The 22,435-nt window shown below is 44.1% G+C and overlaps 1 protein-coding gene across 2 annotated transcripts in view; it reads right to left on the reverse strand.

Annotated features, from left to right (window-relative positions):
* Positions 1-16,936, reverse strand: part of LOC121538591 (prickle-like protein 2) — a 110,950-nt gene extending 94,014 nt beyond the window's left edge. For both annotated transcript variants that reach the window (XM_045207239.1, XM_045207238.1), the window contains exon 1: positions 16,520-16,936. The gene's annotated coding sequence lies outside the window, so the exon portion shown is untranslated. The remainder of the gene's footprint in view (positions 1-16,519) is intronic.
* Between the last annotated feature and the right edge of the window lie 5,499 nt (positions 16,937-22,435).

The following is a 22,435-nucleotide window of genomic DNA, read 5'->3' on the forward strand; positions in this document are numbered from 1 at the left end:
CTGAGATTAGGAGCACACTCTTAAAGGGAGTGCTCCTAATCTCAGCTTGTTACCTGTATAAAAGACACCTGTCCACAGAAGCAATCAATCAATCAGATTCCAAACTCTCCACCATGGCCAAGACCAAAGAGCTCTCCAAGGATGTCAGGGACAAGATTATAGACCTACACAAGGCTGGAATGGGCTACAAGACCATCGCCAAGCAGCTTGGTGAGAAGGTGACAACAGTTGGTGCGATTATTCGCAAATGGAAGAAACACAAAATAACTGTCAATCTCCCTCGGCCTGGGGCTCCATGCAAGATCTCACCTCGTGGAGTTGCAATGATCATGAGAACGGTGAGGAATCAGCCCAGAACTACACGGGATGATCTCAAGGCAGCTGGGACCATAGTCACAAAGAAAACAATTGGTAACACACTACGCCGTGAAGGACTGAAATCCAGCAGCGCCCGCAAGGTCCCCCTGCTCAAGAAAGCACATATACAGGCCCGTCTGAAGTTTGCCAAGAACATCTGAATGATTCAGAGGAGAACTGGTTGAAAGTGTTGTGGTCAGATGAGACCAAAATGGAGCTCTTTGGCATCAACTCAACTCGCCGTGTTTGGAGGAGGAGGAATGCTGCCTATGACCCCAAGAACACCATCCCCACTGTCAAACATGGAGGTGGAAACATTATGCTCTGGGGGTGTTTTTCTGCTAAGGGGACAGGACAACTTCACCGCATCAAAGGGACGATGGACGGGGCCATGTACCGTCAAATCTTGGGTGAGAACCTCCTTCCCTCAGCCAGGGCATTGAAAATGGGTCGTGGGTGGGTATTCCAGCATGACAATGACCCAAAACACACGGAGTGGCTCATGAAGAAGCACATTAAGGTCCTGGAGTGGACTAGCCAGTCTCCAGACCTTAATCCCATAGAAAATCTGTGGAGGGAGCTGAAGGTTCGAGTTGCCAAACGTCAGCCTCGAAACATTAATGACTTGGAGAAAATCTGCAAAGAGGAGTGGGACAAAATCCCTCCTGAGATGTGTGCAAACCTGGTGGCCAACTACAAGAAACGTCTGACCTCTGTGATTGCCAACAAGGGTTTTGCCACCAAGTACTAAGTCATGTTTTGCAGAGGGGTCGAATACTTATTTCCCTCATTAAAATGCAAATCAATTTACAACATTTTTGACATGCGTTTTTCTGGATTTTTGTTGTTGTTATTCTGTCTCTCACTGTTCAAATAAATCTACCATTAAAACTATAGACTGATCATGTCTTTGTCAGTGGGCAAACGTACAAAATCAGCAGGGGATCAAATACTTTTTTCCCTCACTGTATATACACCTGTTCTGAAAGGCCCCAGAGTCTGCAACACCAATAAGCAAGGGGCACCACCAAGCAAGCGGCACCATGAAGACCAAGGAGCTCTCCAAACAGGTCAGGGACAAAGTTGTGGAGAAGTACATATCAGGGTTGGGTTATAAAAAATATCAGAAACTTTGAACATCCCATGGAGCACCATTAAATCAATTATTTAAAAATTGAAAGAATATGGCACCACAACAAACTTGCCAAGAGAGGGCCGCCCACCAAAATTCATGGACCAGGCAAGGAGGGCATTAATCAGAAAGGCAACAAAGAGACCAAAGATAACCGTGAAGGAGCTGCAAAGCTCCACGGCGGAGATTGGAGTATCTGTCCTTAGGAATACTTTAAGCGGTACACTTCACAGAACTGGGCTTTACAGAAGAGTGGCCACAAAAAAGCCATTGCTAAAATAAAAAAATAAGCAAACACGTTTGGTGTTTGGCAAAAGGCATGTGGGAGACTCCCCAAACATATGGAAAAAGGTACTCTGGTCAGATGAGACTAGAATTAAGCTTTTGGTCATCAAGGAAAACGCTATGTCTGGCGCAAACCCAACACCTCTCATCACCCCGAGTTCACCATCCCGCAGCATCATGCCGTGGGGATGTTTTTCATCGGCAGGGACTGGGAAACTGGTCAGAATTGAAGGAATGATGGATGATGCTAAATACAGGGAAATTCTTGAGGGAAACCTGTTTCAGTCTTCCAGAGATTTGAGACTGGGACAGAGGTTCACCTTCCAGCAGGACAATGACCCTAAGCATACTGCTAAAGCAACACTTGAGTGATTTAAGGGGAAACATTTAAATGTCTTGGAATGGCCTAGTCAAAGCCCAGACCTCAATCCAATTGATAATCTGTGGTATGACTTAAAGATTGCTGTATACCAGCGGAACCCATCCAACTTGAAGGAGCTGGAGCAGTTCTGCCTTGAAAAATGGGCAAAAATCCCAGTGGCTAGATGTGCCAAGCTTATAGAGACATACCCCAAGAGACTTGCAGCTGTAATTGCTGCAAAAGGTGGCTCTACAAAGTATTGACTTTGAGGGGGTGAATAGTTATGCAAACTCAAGGTTTCTGTTTTTTTGTCTTATTTCTTGTTTGTCTCATAATAAAAAATATTTTGCATCTTCAAAGTGGTAGGCATGTTGTGTAAATCAAATGATACAAACCCCCCAAAAATCAATTTTAATTCCAGGTTGTAAGGCAACAAAATAGGAAAAATGCCAAGAGGGGTGAATTCTTTCGCAAGCCACTATACATGTACATATTACCTCAATTACCTCGACTAACCGGTGCCCCCGCACATTGACTCGGTACTGGTACCCCCTGTATATAGCCTCGCTATTGTTATTTTTACTGCTGCTCTTTAACTATTTGTTGCTTTTATTTCGTATTATTTTATTTAGTATATATATATATTTTTTGTATGTGTATTTTTGTTTTTTGTGTGTATTCTTTCTTAAAACCGCATTGTTGGTTAAGGGCTTGTAAGTAAACATTTCACTGTAAGGTCTACACCTGTTGTATTCGGCGCATGTGACAAATACAATTTGATTTGATTTGATTTGATTCTTTGCTTGACATCATTGGAAAATCAAAAGAAATTAGCCAAGACCTCAGAAAAAAAATGGTAGACCTCCACAAGTCTGATTCATCCTTGCGAGCAATTTCCAATCGCCTGAAGGTACCATGTTCATCTGTACAAACAATAGTACGCAAGTATAAACACCATGGGACCACGCAGCCGTCATACCACTCAGGAAGGAGACGCGTTCTGTCTCCTAGAGATGAATGTACTTTGGTGTGAAAAGTGCAAATCAATCCCAGAATAACAGCAAAGGACCTTGTGAAGATGCTGGAGGAAACAGGAACAAAAGCATCTATATCCACAGTAAAACGAGTCCTATATCGACATAACCTGAAAGGCCACTCAGCAAGGAAGAAGCCACTGCTCCAAAACCGCCATAAAAAAGCCAGACTATGGTTTGCAACTGCACATGGGGACAAAGATCATACTTTTTGGAGAAATATCCTCTGGTCTGATGAAACAAAAATAGAACTGTTTGGCCATAATGACCATCGTTATGTTTGGAGGAAAAAGGGGAACGCTTGCAAGCCGAAGAACACCATCCCAACCGTGAAGCACGGGGGTGGCAGCATCATGCTGTGGGGGTGCTTTGCTGCAGGAGGGACTGGTGCACTTCACAAAATAGATGGCATCATAAGGAAGGAAAATGATGTGGATATATTGAAGCAACATCTCAAGACATCAGTCAGGAAGTTAAAGCTTGGTCACAAATGGGTCTTCCAAATGAACAATGACCCCAAGCATACTTCCAAAGTTGTGGCAAAATGGCTTAAGGACAACAAAGTCAAGGTATTTGAGTGGCCATCACAAAGCCCTGACCTCAATCCTATAGAAAATCTGTGGGCAGAACTGAAAAGGTGTGTGCGAGCAAGGAGGCCTACAAACCTGACTCAGTTACACCAGCTCTGTCAGGAGGAAGGGGCCAAAATTCACCCAACTTTGTGGGAAGCTTGTGGAAGGCTGAACCAAGTTAAACAATTTAAAGGCAATGCTACCAAATCCTAATTGAGTGTATGTAAACATCTGACCCACTGGGAATGTGATGAATGTAATAAAAGCTGAAATAAATCATTCTCTCTACTATTATTCTGACATTTCACATTCTTAAAATAAAGTGGTGATCCAAACTGACCTAAGACAGGGAATTTTTACTAGGATTAAATGTCAGGAATTGTGAAAAACTGAGTTTAAATGTATTTGGCTAAGGTGTATGTAAACTTCCGACTTCACTGGATGTATTGATACATCATCCAAAGTGTAGCTAATAACTTTACCATGCTCAAAGGGATTTTCAATGTCTACTTTATTTTATTTGTTTCATCTACCAATAGGTGCACTTCTTTGCAAGCCTCCCTGGTCTTTGTAGTTGAATCTGTGTTTGAAAGTCACTGCTCAACTGAGGGACCTTACAGATAATTGTATGTGTGGGGTACAGAGACAAGGTAGTCATTCAAAAATCATTATAAACACTATTATTGCACAGAAGTGCAACCTATTATGTGACTTCTCAATAATACATTTACTCCTGAACTTATTTAGGCTTGCTATAACAAAGGGGTTGAATATTTACTGACTCAAGACATTTCAGCTTTTCATTTTTAATTAACTTCTAAAACATAATTCCACTTTGACACATTACATTTTAGTCATTTAGCAGACGCTCTTATCCAGAGCAACTAACAGTTAGTGAGTGCATACATTATTTTATTTTTTATACTGACCCCCCGTGGGAATCGAACCCACAACCCTGGCGTTGCAAATGCCATGCTCTACCAACTGAGCTACACAGTGACACACAGTGACACACAGTCTCAATTTAATCAATTTAAAATTCCGGCTGTAACGCAACAACATGTGGAAAAAGTCAAGGGGTGTGAATACTTTCTGAAGGCATGCCTAGAAAGTTTTGCTTAAATCCATAAATATTTTTTTGTTTTATTGACCCCAAAAATAATTCAGGCTGAATAAAAAATATTCTTGCCGCCTCTCATTCTTGATTATTGACCTGCAGAACATTCCCCATGTATCTAATTATATATACTTTTCATAAGTAAGAAGAGGTCTTTTGATTGGTATATTTGACAATAATTATTGTTGTATTTTCTCGCATAATCTACTAATTGTCTTTGCAAAAATATAAGTCTCTCTAGGTGTGTATGTATGACACATCAGGGTTTGAACTGGGTTAGTTTGCTAGCTAACTAAATTAAAAACCACTAACTATACACCCATGCATTGTATGGCCAATAAAAGTGCATCTCATTCACTCTATTTATACAGTTCTAATTATACAAAATGATTATAAAAGAGGCCTCTGTATTAAATGTAACGATAGATTTGATTTGATTTGATAACCCATGAACAGCTACCTAACAACAACATAGCTAAGCTAAAAGTAGCTAGCTAGTAGGGCAAAATGGTAGGCTAGCTAGTGCCTAGCGCTGAGCTAGCTAACATTAGCAGCTAGCAATTAGCATTGCCCTAAGGTGACCACATTTAAAATACCCAAATGAGGACCAACATGATGATTTTGCGGGACATTCGCAGGACAATGTAGCCTACATGAATACAAAATGTTTGCAGCATCGCATGCCAATCATTTCATCTCTATCAGTTTCATGGGAATATGCATTTAGATATTTTCAATTACTTTTTTTGTGAGCAAGTTATAGCAGATGGTGTTAACAAACTATGTATATAGCCTTCCTGTATTTTGTTTAAATCAAAGCAAATTCTACCTAATGGCGCGTGCTAGTTTTAGCCACATGATAATTTTTGGGGGACTATTCAGCTAACCATCCTAAGAATGACTAAGGTGGTGTTGACTAACGTTGATTCAGCTAACTTGACTAAACAAGCACTTTTGTGAGAAGTGGTGGAGCAACTCTCTGGTGCACTCAGGCAGTACTATAGCCCTGCTCCCGCTGCACTGAACAAGCTAATTGAAGTGTGTAGCCTACTCTTTTGCCTCATGCAAATTTGGTGATGCAGAAATGAGAGACCACACGTGTGGCTGTTTTATGAAAGTCTGGGAATATTTGGCCAAAGAAACATTTCTGGTTGGTCTCAGGAATGTAAAACAGTTAGGAAGGGAGACTTGTAAAACGAGATTGAGTGAAGTAGCAGCAAATATAATGTTGAATTAGCAACTAATGAGCATGGAGAGCCTCACAAGTTTGACTAAATTACCTTATATCTTTCAGTCTAATACTGCTATTTACTTACTTTTGTAGCTCTTCGTCAGAAGCACGCTTTTTGTAAGTGTCCTCTCCAAGTTCAGCTGTAATTTAGCCCCAAAGGATTTGAGAAATGTGATTGGTTGACGATAGGCCTATGACATTGGCCTACCTCTCATCTTGCGCTGTGCAGAATATCAGATCTCAACAACGATTTAAGAAGTGTTTAACAGCACCAGTACCACATCCTTATGATATTTATATTTTCATAAGCGCAACGTGACTACAAGATAAAGGTTGGAAAGCCTGACTGAAACATAGGACAAAATTAGTGGTGTTTGAATTTGTTGATAAAGTGCAGGACATGATTGTTTAGTTGCGGGACATGGGACAATGGGCCAAAATGTGGTACTGTCCGCACAATCCGGAACATGTAGTCACCCTAATGTGACCGTTAGATCCAAATTAAATAAAAAAGTTAACTTCTAAAATACAAACCATTAGTGTGGTTCATATGTACACATGTAAATACCCTTTACATGTGTACATATATATGCCATCATTTGTATAAAAAAACTAAAACATATAAGAGCCAAAACTTTTATATATAACAGAAGTAAAAATCATGTGAGACGCCATCTTGTTCTCATTAACTTACGTACAAAGTTAGTTAGCTTAGCTTGGCTACGCTCATATGAATGGTAAAAACACTTATTTTTCACTCTGTCAAAACACTTAAATTATACATCAAAGTGACCAGAAAACTCATCACAGTTTAGATAAACATGTTATCTCTAGATTTTGAAAAAAAAATCATGCTTGTAAATGTTATAAACCTGAAAACAGGATAAATTAAGAAACACGTAGAGTTCGCTTATTTCGCTGGGCTTCTCTTCCAACACATGAAGTAGAGGCATGCTCTTGCAGCAGTTGAGAGTTTACGTGACGTGCACAGCCTGGACATTTCCAAAAACGTATTAATGCATAATTGGGAATTTACTATCCCAGACATTCCTATATCACTCAAGTGTTCGGAGATGCGTGGGTGCGTGCAGGAATCCACACACTCGCATGGGAAATTTCCACCCACACCGTGCACCTCAAATTTCACAGGAGTATAGCAGATCTGATTTCACCCAGAAACTCTGCTTTTCTCTGTTCTTTTTTTTACCCCAGTCCATAAGGTAAAGTTTGGGTTTCTAGCAGTAATGTAAATGTAAAAATGTATTTCATTCCACAGACCACACAGTTTAAACTCAGTGACAACTCAGCCATATTAACATTCTTCAGACCAGACATTTAGAAAAACGACCCAATTCATCATTAGAACAATTCATTTAAAACTAAAGGCCCAAACTTATTGAGCAAATCAATCTAGATGCCAGCTGGGGATAACCGAAACGCACTCCATAATCATTCATTTGATCAGCTAAGTGAGGAATGCATCCCTCTACATGAGTGGTGAGTGTCGTGGCTAATGTCCTCCCACTCTTCGTTTTACTGAAATCAATTACCCAGTCGGGATGGATCAGTCTTACACACTGCATTACTTTGTTTGAGGAGCACCTCTGCCAGGGTTGGGATGTTTTGGCAGAGAGAGGGAGGGGGAAAGGTAGGGGAGAAAGGAAGGGGAGAGGGACGGAGGGAGGTGAGGAAGGAGAGAAAGCTTCATTACACCCTCATTTTTCACCAGCGGGGTACCTTGGCAACACTCTCTCTCTCACTCTCTCTCATTTTCTCTTCATAAACCACCTATTTCTTCCTGCTTGTTCTCATCCCCTCAAATCTTTAATTTTGCTGCTACAGTTTGGGTTGGTCAAACTGGCTTACCCCCACAGTTATCACCCGCTCCACCACCACACCTCACTGGTCTAGCCACCTGGGCAGACAGATGGAGAAAGGGCTATATTTAAGGTCTTACCTGACCATCAAGATTACTGGGATTGTTCAGAGAGGTACTAATGAACTTCCCCTGCTACCTCTGGACACAGCATGCAGTCCTTGGTGTGATACTTCCAAACAGATGAAACAAAAAGCTGCATTATTTGAATCCAAACAGCCAGCTAGCTAGCTATCAAGCCATCATCACTATCCTGCAACTCTGAGAGTCAAGACCACAGGATATAGTGATCAAACCCTAGAGCAGCCAATTCATTTTATTTTGAAATGCAACAAAAATCACTTCAAAATTATAAATATATGTACAATATTTATAGAGCTCTCCTAGGAACATACAGATATGTCAGCTGAATACACAGCTGGGACGTGTACCAGAAGTCACATGGCAGACTAAATAAGCTGAAGGGCACACACACATGCTTGCACGCACACACTTTCTATAACTGAACGAATAAGCTAAAAGGGTTGTCCTCGAAAGAAAGAGCAGCTGTGTTCCACCTGAGGACCACAACCGCCCACACATATCCCCTCAGGTACAGAAGAGGGGCCAGTGTTCTCAAACCATGACTGGGTGACTGATCAGGACAAACTGTAGCGCCGCACTCCAGGGCTCCGACTGAGGGTAACAGCATAGTTTTACATTATTACATATGGATATCTGCTTTGAATGGTATTCTAATGACATGACTAGAGAGAGAATTCAGAAAGCGAGAAACATGAGTGAAATAGGAATGCATTAAAATAATACGCAGGAGCAATATCCTCTTATTCTATCCTTCTTCATCTTCTCCTCTATCTTCAGATATTCTTCCTATCATAACACCACTGAGGGATTGTGAAGAAGTGACACCTGTATTTTCCTCCTCTACCTGTGTTGAGCTATTCTCTCAGATGACTCTGCTCAGTGCTGTGACTGTAACTTGTGATGTGTCTGGAGTATTGCTGTGTGAATCTGGAGTCTGGTGCTGGTTGTGTGTCACAGAGCTAACTGTAATGACTGCACACTGCGGGGTGGATACCACCGCAACCCACATCCTCTCCATTCTTCCATTCCTTTTGTTATCGGAATAACAGAAATACAATTGATTCTATTCAATTCATTTTTGATTATATGGTCAGCGCAAAGAAAAGCCCCAAATACACATTGCGTAGGCATTATACCATAGCAACTAGAAATATCCTTGCAAGAGTGTAGCCTATATATGGATATATATATATATATATATATATATGTACATACAAATGCAATGAACTTACCACTAGTTTTCTTTAGCTAATCCACATATTATTTTGCCTCCCTTACAAAACACCACATGAAAAAATCACATGTAAAAAAAAAAAGTGAGCTTAAATGTGAAAACTTCAAATTTGACCTGTGTTTATTTTGTAAGGGACTGACGACTCATCCTGAATTGAATTCCGCTGCTCTATCGATTGCTCAATATATTGTCTGAAACTACCATCCTAGAAGTTGTTTATGCTAACGTCAAATTGAGGGAAGTTGTACAAAACAAATTATTCAGCAATTGGACAATCTTTAACCAATCAAAGTATCAAAGCCAATTATGAGATTCATGATTCGTTGCTAGGACCAATCAGAATGGTCAGAATGAGTTTGCATTCTATTAGACGTCGAGGTGGAAAGCAAATCCAGACTAATCGTGGAGAAGAAATGCTAGTGGGAGTGGTGTTTGGCCAGAGAAATGTGGATGTTCTAACCCATGTTATGTAAAGTGGGACACCAAATGAATAGAAAGACTCCAGTCTCCACAGAGTATAGTTCTAATAATATTGCTGGCCAGATATAAAAGGAAATCACACATCGGGGGATCAATGACGTAGTACCTTCACATCAGGCAGGGATCCAAAAGATAATTTCCAAGGAGGAAAACAACCTAGATGGTCATGGATCTCCCACAGTATCTCTTGCCTGAGTATACAGTGCATTCGTAAAGTATTCAGACCCCTTGACTTATCCCACATTTTGTTACGTTACAGCCTTATTCTAAAATTGATTAAATAGTTTTTTCCCCTCATCAATTTGCACACAATGCCCCATAATGACGAAGCAAAAACAGTTGTTTTTTTTGTGCTGATTTATTTATTTAAAAAACCCCGGAAATATCACATTTACATAAGTATTCAGACCCTTTACTCAGTACTTTGTTGAAACAGCTTTGGCAGTGATTACAGCCTCAAGTCTTCTTGGGTATGATGCTACAAGCTTGGCACACCTGTATTTGGGGAGTTTCTCCCATTATTCTCTTCAGATCTTCTCAAGCTCTGTCAGGTTGGATGGGGAGCGTCGCTGCAAAGCTATTTTCAGGTCTCTCCAGAGATGTTCGATCGGGTTCAAGTCCGGGCTCTGGCTGGGCCACTCAAGGACATTCAAGGACTTGTCAAGGACTTGTTCCGAAGCCACTCCTGCGTTGTCTTGGCTGTGTGCGTAGGGTCGTTGTCCTGTTGGAAGGTGAACCTTCGCCCCAGTCTGAGGTCCTAAGCGCTCTGGAGTAGGTTTTCATCAAGGATCTCTCTGTACTTTGCTCCGTTCATCTTTGTCTTGATCCTGACTAGTCTCCCAGTCCCTGCCACTGAAAAACATCCCCAATCCCCACAGCAAGATGCTGCCACCACCATGCTTCACCGCTGGGATGGTGCCAGGTTTCTTCCAGACATGACACTTGACATTCAGGCCAAAGAATACAATCTTGCTTTCATCAGACCAGAGAATATTATTTATCATGGTCAGAGTCCTTTAGGTGCCTTTTGGCAAACTCCAAGCTGGCTGTCGTGCTTTTTACTGAGGAGTGGCTTCCGTCTGGCCACTCTACCATAAAGGACTGATTGGTGGAGTGCTGCAGAAATGGTTGTCCTTTTGGAAGGTTCTCCCATCTCCACAGAGGAACTCTGGAGCTCTGTCAGAGTGACCATCGGGTTCTTGGTCACCTCCCTGACCAAGGCCCTTCTCCCCCGATTGCTCAGTTTAGCCGGGCAGCCAGCTCTAGGAAGAGTCATGGTGGTTCCAAACTTCTTCCATTTAATAATGATGGAGGCCACTGTGTTCTTGGGGACCTTCAATGCTGCAGAAATGTTTTGGTACCCTTCACCAGATCTGTGCCTCAACACAATCCGTCTCGGAGCTCTACGGACAATTCCTTCAACCTCATGGCTTGGTTTTTGCTCTGACATGCACTGTCAACTGTGGGACCTTATATAGACAGGTGTGTGCCTTTCCAAATCATGTCCAATCAATTGAATTTACCACAGGCAGACTCCAATCAAGTTTTAGAAACATCTCAAGGATGATCAATGGAAACAGGATTCACCTGAGCTCAATTTCGAGTCTCATAGCAAAGGGTCTGAATACTTATGTAAATAAGGTATTTCGTTTTATTTATTTTTTGAAATTTGCAAAAAAATAATGCTTTGTCATTGTGGGGTACTGTTTGTAGATTGATGAGGAAAAAATTATTTAATCAATTTTAGAATAAGGCTGTAACGTAACAAAATGTGGAAAAGGTAAAGGGGTCTGAATACTTTCCAAATGCACTGTACATTTCCATCCTAATTTAATCAGGCACCCACTAAAGGCAGTCTCATGGGGTCCTGTGTGAGACTGACTGTGTTGTGGTTCAGTGGCAGTGACAGCTCTCAGTGAGCAGAGGTTTCCATGGGGCCACAAACTCATTCCAGAGACCTTTCATGACGTTCATTTAAGAAGGGTTTATATTGACCTCCAGCCATAGGGATGAGTCACTGTCAGCACTAGCAGCAGTGTGACATTGGTCATAAGCCTGATTAACTGAGTGGATTTTAATACCATGTGATTCATCATTATAAAAAGATGACTACCCACACTCACATAGATATTACTTTGGGAGTTCTGTATGCAGACAGTACTGGCATCGTTCCTTTTTCATGTATCGTCCACCTGCAAAGGTTTGATGGATGTTCATGTTTTGAATTGTGATTAATCAATAACACAACACACTTCATACTCAAACCATCTGGAGAACCTACATACTATATATATGGCAAAAACACTGAGTGTGTGTGTGTGAGTGTATGTGACCTAACTCTTACAGTGTTAATTAGGATGTGTGTGGTCCAGACCTGGGTTAACGGTGCCTCCAGAAAGTATTCACACCCCTTGACTTTTTCCATATTTTGTTGTGTTACAGCCTGAATTTCAAATGGATTACATGAAAAAAATGTGTCACTGGCCTACACACAATAACCCATAACGTCAAAGTGGAAAGATGTTTTTCAAAATGTTTACAAATTAATTAAAAATGAAAAGCTGAAATGTCTTGAGTCAATAAGTATTCAACACCTTTCTTATGTGAAGCCTAAATAAGATCAGGAGTAAAACTGTGCTTAACAAGTCACATAATACGTTGCATGGACTCACTTTGTGTCCAATAATAGTGTTTTAACATTATGTTTTTATGACTGCCTCATATCTGTAGCCCACACATACAATTATCTGTAAGGTCCCTCAGTCGAGCAGTGAATTTCAAACACAGATTCAACCACAAAGACCAGGGAGTTTTTCCAATTCCTCGCACCTATTAGTAGATGGGTAAAAAAAAAAGCAGACATTGAATATCCCTTTGAGCATGGTGAAGTTATTAATGACACTTTGGATGGTGTATCAATACACCCAGTCACTACAAAGATACAGTCATCCTTCCTAACTCAGTCAGTAGCTGGAGAGGATGGAAACCCCTCAGTGATTTCACCATGAGGCCAATGGTGACATTAAAACAGTTACAGAGTTTAATGACAGTGATAGGAGAAAACTGAGGATGGGATCAACAACATTGTAGTTACTCCACAATACTAAAGTAATTGATGGAAGCCATCCCCAACCCCTTCATCCAGCAGCAGGACGGATAGTCGGCCAGCCTCGTTCTCTAGGATGACCTCACAGTAGTCTAATTCCTGGTGTGTATGTCAATTGTATTTCCTTGATTCCTTGCATCCTCTACTTGCCTCCTTCTCAAAATGAATTGGAGGAGATGATCAGAGGAGAGGAACCTAAGATCTACTCCAATGTGCTTTGAGAAGGAGGGAGGATGTGAGGATTCAATTAAATATTATTGCGGTTAGTATGAAAAATATATATATAAAAAAAAAAAAAATGGATGCACTCACTAACTGTAAGCCGCTCTGGATAAGAGCGTCTGCTAAATGACTAAAATGTAAATGTAAAAAAATTATAGAGTGAAAAGAAGGAAGCCTGTACAGAATAAAAATGTTCCAGAACATGCATCATGTTTGCAACAAGGCACTAAAGTAATACTGCAAAAAAATTGGCAAAGCAATTAACTGACTTTTTGTCATGAATACAAAGTGTTATGTTTGGGGCAAATCCAATACAACACATTACTGAATACCACTCTCCATATTTTCAAGCATAGTGGTGTCTGCATCGTGTTATGGTTATGATTGTAATTGTTAAGGACCTGGCAGTTTTTCAGGATAAAATATGAACTGAATGGAGCTAAGCACAAGCTAAATACTAGAGGAAAACCTGGTTCAGTCTGCTTTCCACCAGACACTGGGAGATTAATTCACCGTTCAGCAGGACAATAACCTAAAACAGGCCGAGTTACAGTGTTGCCGAGTTACAGTTTTGACTTAAATCTACTTGAAAATCTATGGCAAGACCTGAAAATGGTTGCTTAGCAATGATCAACAACCAATTTGACAGATCTTGAAGAATTTTGAAAAAAATAATGGGCAAATGTTGCACAATCCAGGTGTGTACCCAGAAATACCCACAGCTGTAATCGCTGCCAAAGGTGCTTCTACAAAGTATTGACTCAGGGGTATGAATACTTATGTAAATTAGATGTACATTTCTGTATTTCATTTTCAATACATTTGATAACTTTTCTAAAAACATGTTTTCACTTTATCTTTATGGGGTACTGTGTGTAGATGTGTGAGATTTTTTACAGTATTTAATACTTTTTTTTAATTCAGGCTGTAACACAACAAAATGTGGAAGAAGTCAACAGGTATGAATACTTTCTGAAGTCACTATAAATACAGTATATGTGTATTTGAGTGTTTCCAAATAATTTGACCCAAATCAACTACTTCTATTGGAAATATTTGAAAGTATTTTCAAATACTTATTTCAAATACTATTTTGAAATGCCTGGGTTAAATGCATGGGGTTGTATTTGAGTCAGTGTATTTGAGTATTTTCAAATACTTTTCAAGTGTATTTCCAAATACATTCCAAAATTCAACTACTTAAAAAATATTGAAATACTTACTTCCAGTGTCTTTGAAAGTAACTGAGAAAATAGTATATGAACCAAGGTCTGGTATGGTCCTTCCTATCTGAAGGGGCAAGAATGTTTCATTACACCATGTACACATTAGCTTGGCATAGCTTCACAACATCTGCATTGTGGTCTCTCCATCCTTCACACTGAGCATCCTATCGACCGCAGGAGAGGAAGATCGAGCCACATCCATTATTAACTGGCTTGGTCATGCTACATTACATTATTAATGAGTGCCGAACACACAAACACACACACAATCCTTTGTGTCTGTGTCATGTGTGTTTAAGCATAAACAAGCCTGTAACCCTCCACCTCCAATGTTAAATTAGCCACATTACCATACCAGTCGTTAACTGGTCATTGAGCAGACCCTTTCATCCAAAGTACACAGTGAACACACAGATTCAGTAACCAACAGAGACCCGAGCAGGAAATGAACCCACACCAATCACTAACCAACTGAACCATCTGAGCCACAGGCAACTCAGATTCATACAGGCAATACAGATAACTACAGAACATGTCTGCATGAGGCAGAGCATTCAGGAGCTCTGTGTCTTATTCCATCCACCACCCTTCCAGAATAGGCTGTTTCTGTGGCGACGGAGCTGGGGGAGGGGGGGGCGGTTCTGTAAAAGTGGAGAGACAGCACTTCAGTCACATTGGGAGAGAGATGGAGAGATGGAGGGAGGGGGGGATAAAGGGATGTGAAAGGGTCAGTCGGGAGCTTACGCATCTCTCTGTACATCACATAGACTGACTGACTAACTGCCCAACAGTCTTTTCCTCAGTTATTTTACAGTAACTGATGAAGAAACAGAAATGGCCTCTATGTGTTTACACACTAACATGGAGATATTTTAAACTGAATAGATTATACATTATATGCTCAAAAACAGTCAGAGCCTGCCAATAGCAATAGACAGTACCTAATAGAAAAAGCTGCAGCAGAAAGTCCCCAGAAGCATCTACAAGTGGTTAGTACTAAAACAGTAGAGATTGTCATTGAACCGTTACCCCATGCTGGCTTGGAATGCCATTTTTATGGCTTAGATAACAGTCTGGGGCTGCCAATAGGAAAAGGAGGCAGTTATCAACTCTGTCACAGGCAATACGATTACTGTATTGTAGCTCTCCCTGCTCTACCCCTGCCCAAAGAGCTCAGTCCAAAGTGATGGATCAGTCTTCATATAGTACAGAGGAGACAATATGCCCACAGTCAGACTGAGAGCCAGGGGGACAGCTATACAGATACTGAATTATAAAAACAGATGACAGGCTGGCTGGGCAGCTGTAAGGTACAGTAGCCTAATCAGAGCAGCCGAAAAGACACTGCCGTTTTCGTGTTTCATGGCTCCTGAGCTAAGTCAGAAAACAGCAATGCTGCTGCTGCTGTGTTCCTCCACCCACTCTCTCTCTCTTGCTCTCTCACTCCCTCTTTCTTTCTCTCTCACTAGAACGCACAGGCACAAGCACACACACGTGTGCGTTCGCACACACACACGCGCACACACACATGTTGTAAGAGGGATACAGCTCGCTACATAACAAACCTGTCTCAAATCCCAGGAGTCTTTTTCACTTGCCAGTCAAAAAGTAAATAGGATACACACAGAGACGCACACAAACGTCTGCTGCACACAAAAAGCTTGACACACACACACACACACACACACACACACACACACACACACACACACACACACACACACACACACACACACACACATACAAGCACAGTCTGTGGCAGTTCATAACACACCTTAAAAATGCTATCGGACTTAAAACTTTACACACATTCCTTTGGTAATATCATCTGTTCAGTCTTATTATAAACACAGCAGTGTTACATCTTTCTGAGTCATCTAACACACCAAGCAACCAAGGCATCACATTCTCTCACCCAAGACTAATGAAAACAGCCAAGACAGATCAATAGGGACCCAAAAATCAATACCAGAGATCTATTATTCAAGTTTATGACCATGTTAAGCTGTGAACCAAAACACGGCAAGTATTTCCCTCCCTCTCTTTCTTTCATTATCTCTCTCAATTCAATGGATATGTTTTATTGACATAACTATAAAACAGTTATTCAAAAGACTGTTCATTACCGCAGATTCAAATCTCTCTCTCTCTGTTTCTCTCGCTCTCTCTTCTAAACGACAACAGCAAAGCAGACGGACTCACCTCTGTAGCTATCTGCCTGTGGCTGCAGGGTTCCAGAGCTGTAGCCGTAGACAGGTGGTGGACAGGAGGAACTCTCTCTTCTCACTCACATCAGTAGAGTCATGGCAGTGGTGTGGCAGAAGTACTGTACTGTTCACAACTCACTGCTCTGTCTATCTGTAGATAACTGAGAAAAACACCAGCTCAGAAGGAGCAGCAGCAGACAGAGGAGAGGCAAGACTGGAGGCTGAAAGCTCTCTCTCTCTCCCTCACTCTCTCCCTCACTCTGTTATTCTCTCTCTTTCTCTCTACCTCTCTCTTTCATTTCCCTCCAGGCTCTGTGTCTCTCATCTAGGCAGCTCAGAGGCAAAGGTAGTACCACAACTGATCATTACCTTCAGGGTTGGCATCCTTTACATAAATGGGATGTGTGTGTGTTATGATATTTCTATGAGCGCTAGTGAGAGCTAGACAAGCAGGCTCTCACTGAGAGAGACAGAGAGAGAGAGAGAGAGAGAGAGAGAGAGAGAGAGAGAGAGAGAGAGAGAGAGAGAGAGAGAGAGAGAGAGAAAGGGAGAGAGAGAGAGAAAGGGAGAGAGAGAGAGAGAGAAAGCTACTCCCACCTCTTCTCCCCCTCCTCTCACCCCCTCTTCTCCCCAGCCTGTTGAAGAGTGAGTCATCAGCTCTGAGCCAATCACAACGCGGCAGACTACCTATTATCAAAATTAAAATTAAATTAAAATTACAAGAGTATTTACCAAGGCTCCAACACTGCTATCCTGAGGAGAGGGGGATGAAAGAACAAGAGAGAAGGAAGGGGAATGTCTGGGAAGACTTTTACATACTTAGATTTGATGGTATACACTGGGTGGGGAGGTGTTGGCTATGGTCATATGGTGAGGTAGTCAGTGAATTACAGCTGCATTCCTCTTTGAAACTTTGTCACAGTAGTCTGGGGTGGCAGGTAGCTTAGTGGTTAAGAGCGTTGTGCCAGTAACCGAAAGGTCGCTGGTTCTAATCCCCGAGCCAACTAGGTGAAAAATCTGTTGATGTGCCCTTGAGCAAGGCACGTAGCCCTCATTTCTCCTGTAAGTCGCTCTGGATAAGTGTGACTGAAATGTAAAATGTATATTCATAGGTAGAAGGGGATACATTGGACACGCTTGGCTAACACAGTTTTGAGGTTCTCAGACAACCCAGGTTCAATAACTGCTCGCAGACAACTGGGGTTCGGTACCTGGTTGGTCAGATATCTCAACATGCCCTCATCCAATAGCTTTAAACGGAGCTAAATGACTAAAATGTAAAAATGTAAATGTAGTCTGTCAAGGCAAGGTTTTCTCCTCTGATGCATAACTACATCTGGCACAGAAAGTAAAGAGGAATGCAGGGTCCACTGGTGGAGTTTCTATTCTCTCAACATTAACCTATTCTGTTCTGCTGGGTTATGCCTGATTGCATAGGGGGAATATATAAACCTTCAGGGCAATCTAGGGCTGATTCTTGTTCTCATTCTGAATCGCTGCTGGTGAAATGCATAACCCCTACAACCGATCACTGCTGTTGGATTATGATGACATTCATTCAACCAACCTGCCATCATCTACTCTACACTATATTTGTCACGGAATCAGCCGAGGCTGCTCCTCCTCCTTGCTCGGGCAGGTTTCGGCGTTCGTCGTCCCCGGAGTACTAGCTGCCACAGATCTATGTTTCAGTGTTTGACTTGTTTTGTCCTGATTGTGTACACCTGTTCCCCATTATGTTGTATTGTTTCCCCTATTTAACCCTCTGTCGTGCATTGTGTGTTGTGTGTTATTGTATTCGTCTTCGGCAGTGTTAGTGTGCGGGTTGTTTTCCTCCTTGTATGGAGATGGTATTCTTCTCTGGTTACTTTCAAGTAAAGTACGTATTTCACCGTCGCCTTCTGACAGAATAACACACCTTCCGATGGAGTCACCAGGATCGTCCGCGCTCAGGGGAGCACTGGAGGAGCGTGTAACCCAATAAGAGGCCGTGATCCAGCACCTGGGCACCACCATCCAAGGGGTGATGGACACCTTGAGGCGATGGGAGAGTGGAGGTTTGCCCACACCTCATCCTACGATACCACCACCATCAGCCATACCCATCGGTCCATCTCCGGAGTCCAGTGGGATTCGGCTCTCGCTCCCGAGGGCTTATGATGGCACCGCGACCGGGTGTCAGGGTTTCCTACTCCAGGTTGAACTCTACCTAGCAACCATTTACCCGGCGCCCTCGGGATATGAGAGCGTGTCCGCCCTCATCTCCTATCTGTCCGGCAAGGCGCTGGAATGGGCCAACGCCGAATGGGGTGGGATAGACGCCGCTACGGTCAGCTATGCGGAGTTCACCCGCCGCTTCCGGGCAGTATTCGATCATCCCCCAGAGGGTAAAGCGGCGGGTGAGCGTCTATTCCACCTTAGACAGGAGAGGAGGAGCGCGCAGGAGTTCGCGCTGGACTTCCGGACGCTAGCAGCCAACACGGGATGGAATGAGAGGGCCCTCATCAACCACTACAGATGCAGCCTGAGGGAGGACGTGCGTCGGGAATTAGCCTGCAGGGCACCAACCTCAGCTTTGACCAACTGGTGGACATGTCGATTCGCCTGGATATCCTGTTGGCTACCCGCGGACGTCCGGATTCGGGGCCGTCCATTCCATCCCCCAGCACTTCCGAGCCAACCCCTATGGAGATTGGGGGTGCTGGTGCTAGGGAGACCAGGAGGGAGACCAGGAGGGAGGCCGTCCCCTGCACCAACTGTGGCCGCAGAGGACACACTGCTGGTCGGTGCTGGGGAGGGCCTCCTAGGAATCGAGGCAGTGGGCGACGCACTGATGAGTCATTCCAGGTGAGTAGGCACCCAACTCACCCAGAGCTCTCTGCTGATCATATGTGTATTAAAGTGGTGTTTCCCAAGGTTTCTCCTCACTCCCAGCATAAGGCGCTAGTAGATTCAGGCGCAGCTGGGAATTTAATTGATCGCCAGTTCACCTATAAGTTAGGGATTCCTATCTTACCTGTTGATGTGCCCTTCCCCATTCATGCCCTAGATAGCCGCCCGTTGGGGTCTGGGTTGATTAGGGAGGTCACGGCGCCTCTCCAGATGAAAACGCAGGAGGGTCATGAGGAGATAGTACGTTTGTATTTGATTGATTCTCCTGCGTTTCCCGTGGTGTTGGGGCTTCCCTGGTTAACCGCTCATGACCCCAACATTTCATGGCAGCAGAGCTCTCCAGGGATGGTCTGATCAGTGTACTGGGCGGTGTGTAGGCGTTTCCGTAGGGGCAACGACGGTGGGAAGCCCGAACCAAGTTCCCACCTTGCATATTCCACCTGAGTATGCCGATTTGGCTCTCGCCTTCAGTAAGAAGAAGGCGACTCAATTACCACCTCATCGACAGGGGGATTGTGCGATAGACCTCCAGGTAGGTGCTGCGCTTCCATGTAGTCACGTGTATCCTCTGTCTCAGGAGGAGACGGCCGCTATGGAAACCTACGTCACCGAATATTTGAGACAGGGTTACATACGGCCGTCTACTTCCCCTGCTTCCTCGAGTTTCTTTTTTGTGAAGAAGAAGGATGGGGGTTTACGCCCGTGTATTGATTACCGTGGTCTAAAACAGATCACCATCAAATACAGCTATCCTCTCCCTCTGACTGCTAGTATGACGGAGTCTTTACATGGGGCGCGATTCTTCACAAAATTGGATCTCAGGAGCGCGTACAACCTGGTGCGCATTAGGGAGGGAGATGAGTGGAAGACAGCATTCAGTACCACCTCGGGTCACTATGAGTACCTCGTCATGCCATACGGGTTAATGAATGCTCCTTCAGTCTTCCAATCATTTGTGGACGAGATTTTCCGGGACTTGCATGGACAGGGTGTTGTGGTATATATTGATGACATTCTAATATATTCCGCTACACGAGCCGAGCATGTGTCCCTGGTGCATCGCGTGCTTTGTAGACTGTTGGAGCATGACCTGTATGTGAAGGCTGAGAAATGTCTGTTCTTCCAGGAGTCCATCTCCTTCCTGGGACATCGATAGTCCGCGTCAGGGGTAGAGATGGAGATTGACCGCGTTTCTGCCGTGCGTAATTTGCAGACTCCCACCACGGTAAAGGAGGTGCAGCGCTTCTTGGGTTTTGCCAATTACTACCGGAGGTTTATCCGGGGCTTTGGACAGGTAGCAGCTCCCATTACCTCTCTGCTAAAGGGGTCCGGTGCGCCTGCAGTGGTCAGCTGAGGCGGACAGGGCGTTTAAACGTCTGAAGGACCTGTTTACCTCGGCTCCGGTGCTGGCGCATCCGGATCCCTCTTTGGCATTCCAGGTGGGGGTGGACGCTTCCGAGGCTGGGATCGGCGCTGTGCTGTCTCAGCGCTCGGGTACGCCACCTAAACTCTGCCCCTGTGCTTTCTATTCTAAGAAGCTCAGTCCGGCGGAGCGCAATTATGACGTGGGGGATAGGGAGCTGCTGGCTGTGGTTCAAGCCCTGAAGGTGTGGAGACATTGGCTTGAGGGGGCTAAACACCCTTTTCTCATTCTGACTGACCATCGTAACCTGGAGTACATCCGGGCAGCGAGGAGGCTGAATCCTCGCCAGGCAAGGTGGTCAATGTTTCTTTCCCGCTTTGTATTTAAGCTCACCTATATACCAGGGTCCCAGAACGCTAAGGCAGACGCCCTGTCCCGACTATATGAAACAGAGGAGAGGTCCATTGAGCCCACTCCCATACTCCCGGAGTCTTGTTTAGTGGCACCGGTGGTGTGGGAGGTGGATGCTGAAATCGAGCGGGCGTTACGTTCCGACCCTACTCCTCCACAGTGTCCAGAGGGTCGGAGGTACGTGCCGCTCGAGGTTCGCGACCGGTTGATATACTGGGCTCACACGTCACCCTCCTCTGGTCATCCGGGTATTGGTCGGACAGTGCACTGCCTTAGTGAGAAGTACTGGTGGCTAACCTTAGCCAAGGACGTGAGGGTTTATGTTTCCTCCTGCTCGGTGTGCGCCCAGTGTAAGGCACCTAGACACCTGCCCAGGGGGAAGTTACAACCCCTACCCGTTCCACAACGGCCGTGGTCTCACCTATCGGTGGATTTTGTCACGGACCTTCCCCCCTCCCAGGGGAACACTACGATCTTGGTCGTTGTGGATCAGTTTTCTAAAGCCTGCCGTCTCATTCCCCTGCCAGGTCTCCCTACTGCCCTACAAACTGCTGAGGCCCTGTTTACACACGTCTTCCGGCACTATGGGGTGCCTGAGGATATAGTGTCTGATCGGGGTCCCCAGTTCACCTCTAGAGTCTGGAGGGCATTTATGGAACGTCTGGGGGTCTCGATTTGCCTTACCTCAGGTTTTCACCCCGAAAGTAATGGGCAGGTGGAGAGAGTTAACCAGGATGTGGGTAGGTTTCTGAGGTCATATTGCCAGGACCGGCAAGAGGAGTGGTCGGGATATATTCCCTGGGCAGAGATAGCCCAAAACTCCCTCCGCCATTCGTCCACTAACCTGACGCCTTTCCAGTGTGTGTTAGGTTATCAGCCGGTTCTGGCACCTTGGCATCAGAGCCAGACCGAAGCCCCTGCGGTGGACGAGTGGTTTCGGCGCTCAGAGGAAACTTGGAACGCTGCGCATGTCCATCTGCAGCGTGCCTTCAGGCGGCAAAAGGCGAGCGCCAATCGCCACCGCAGTGAGGCTCCGGTATATGCACCAGGAGACCGGGTCTGGCTCTCGACCCAAAACCTGCCCCTTCGCCTGCCCTGCCGGAAGCTGGGTCGGCGGTTTGTGGGGCCCTTTAAAGTCCTGAGGAGATTGAACGAGGTATGTTATAGGTTACAACTGCCCAGGTATTATCGCATTAACCCCTCATTCCATGTGTCTCTCCTCAGGCTGGTGGTGGCTGGTCCACT

The sequence above is a fragment of the Coregonus clupeaformis genome, chromosome 24 (assembly GCF_020615455.1).
Source record: "Coregonus clupeaformis isolate EN_2021a chromosome 24, ASM2061545v1, whole genome shotgun sequence".
Taxonomy (NCBI): domain Eukaryota; kingdom Metazoa; phylum Chordata; class Actinopteri; order Salmoniformes; family Salmonidae; genus Coregonus; species Coregonus clupeaformis.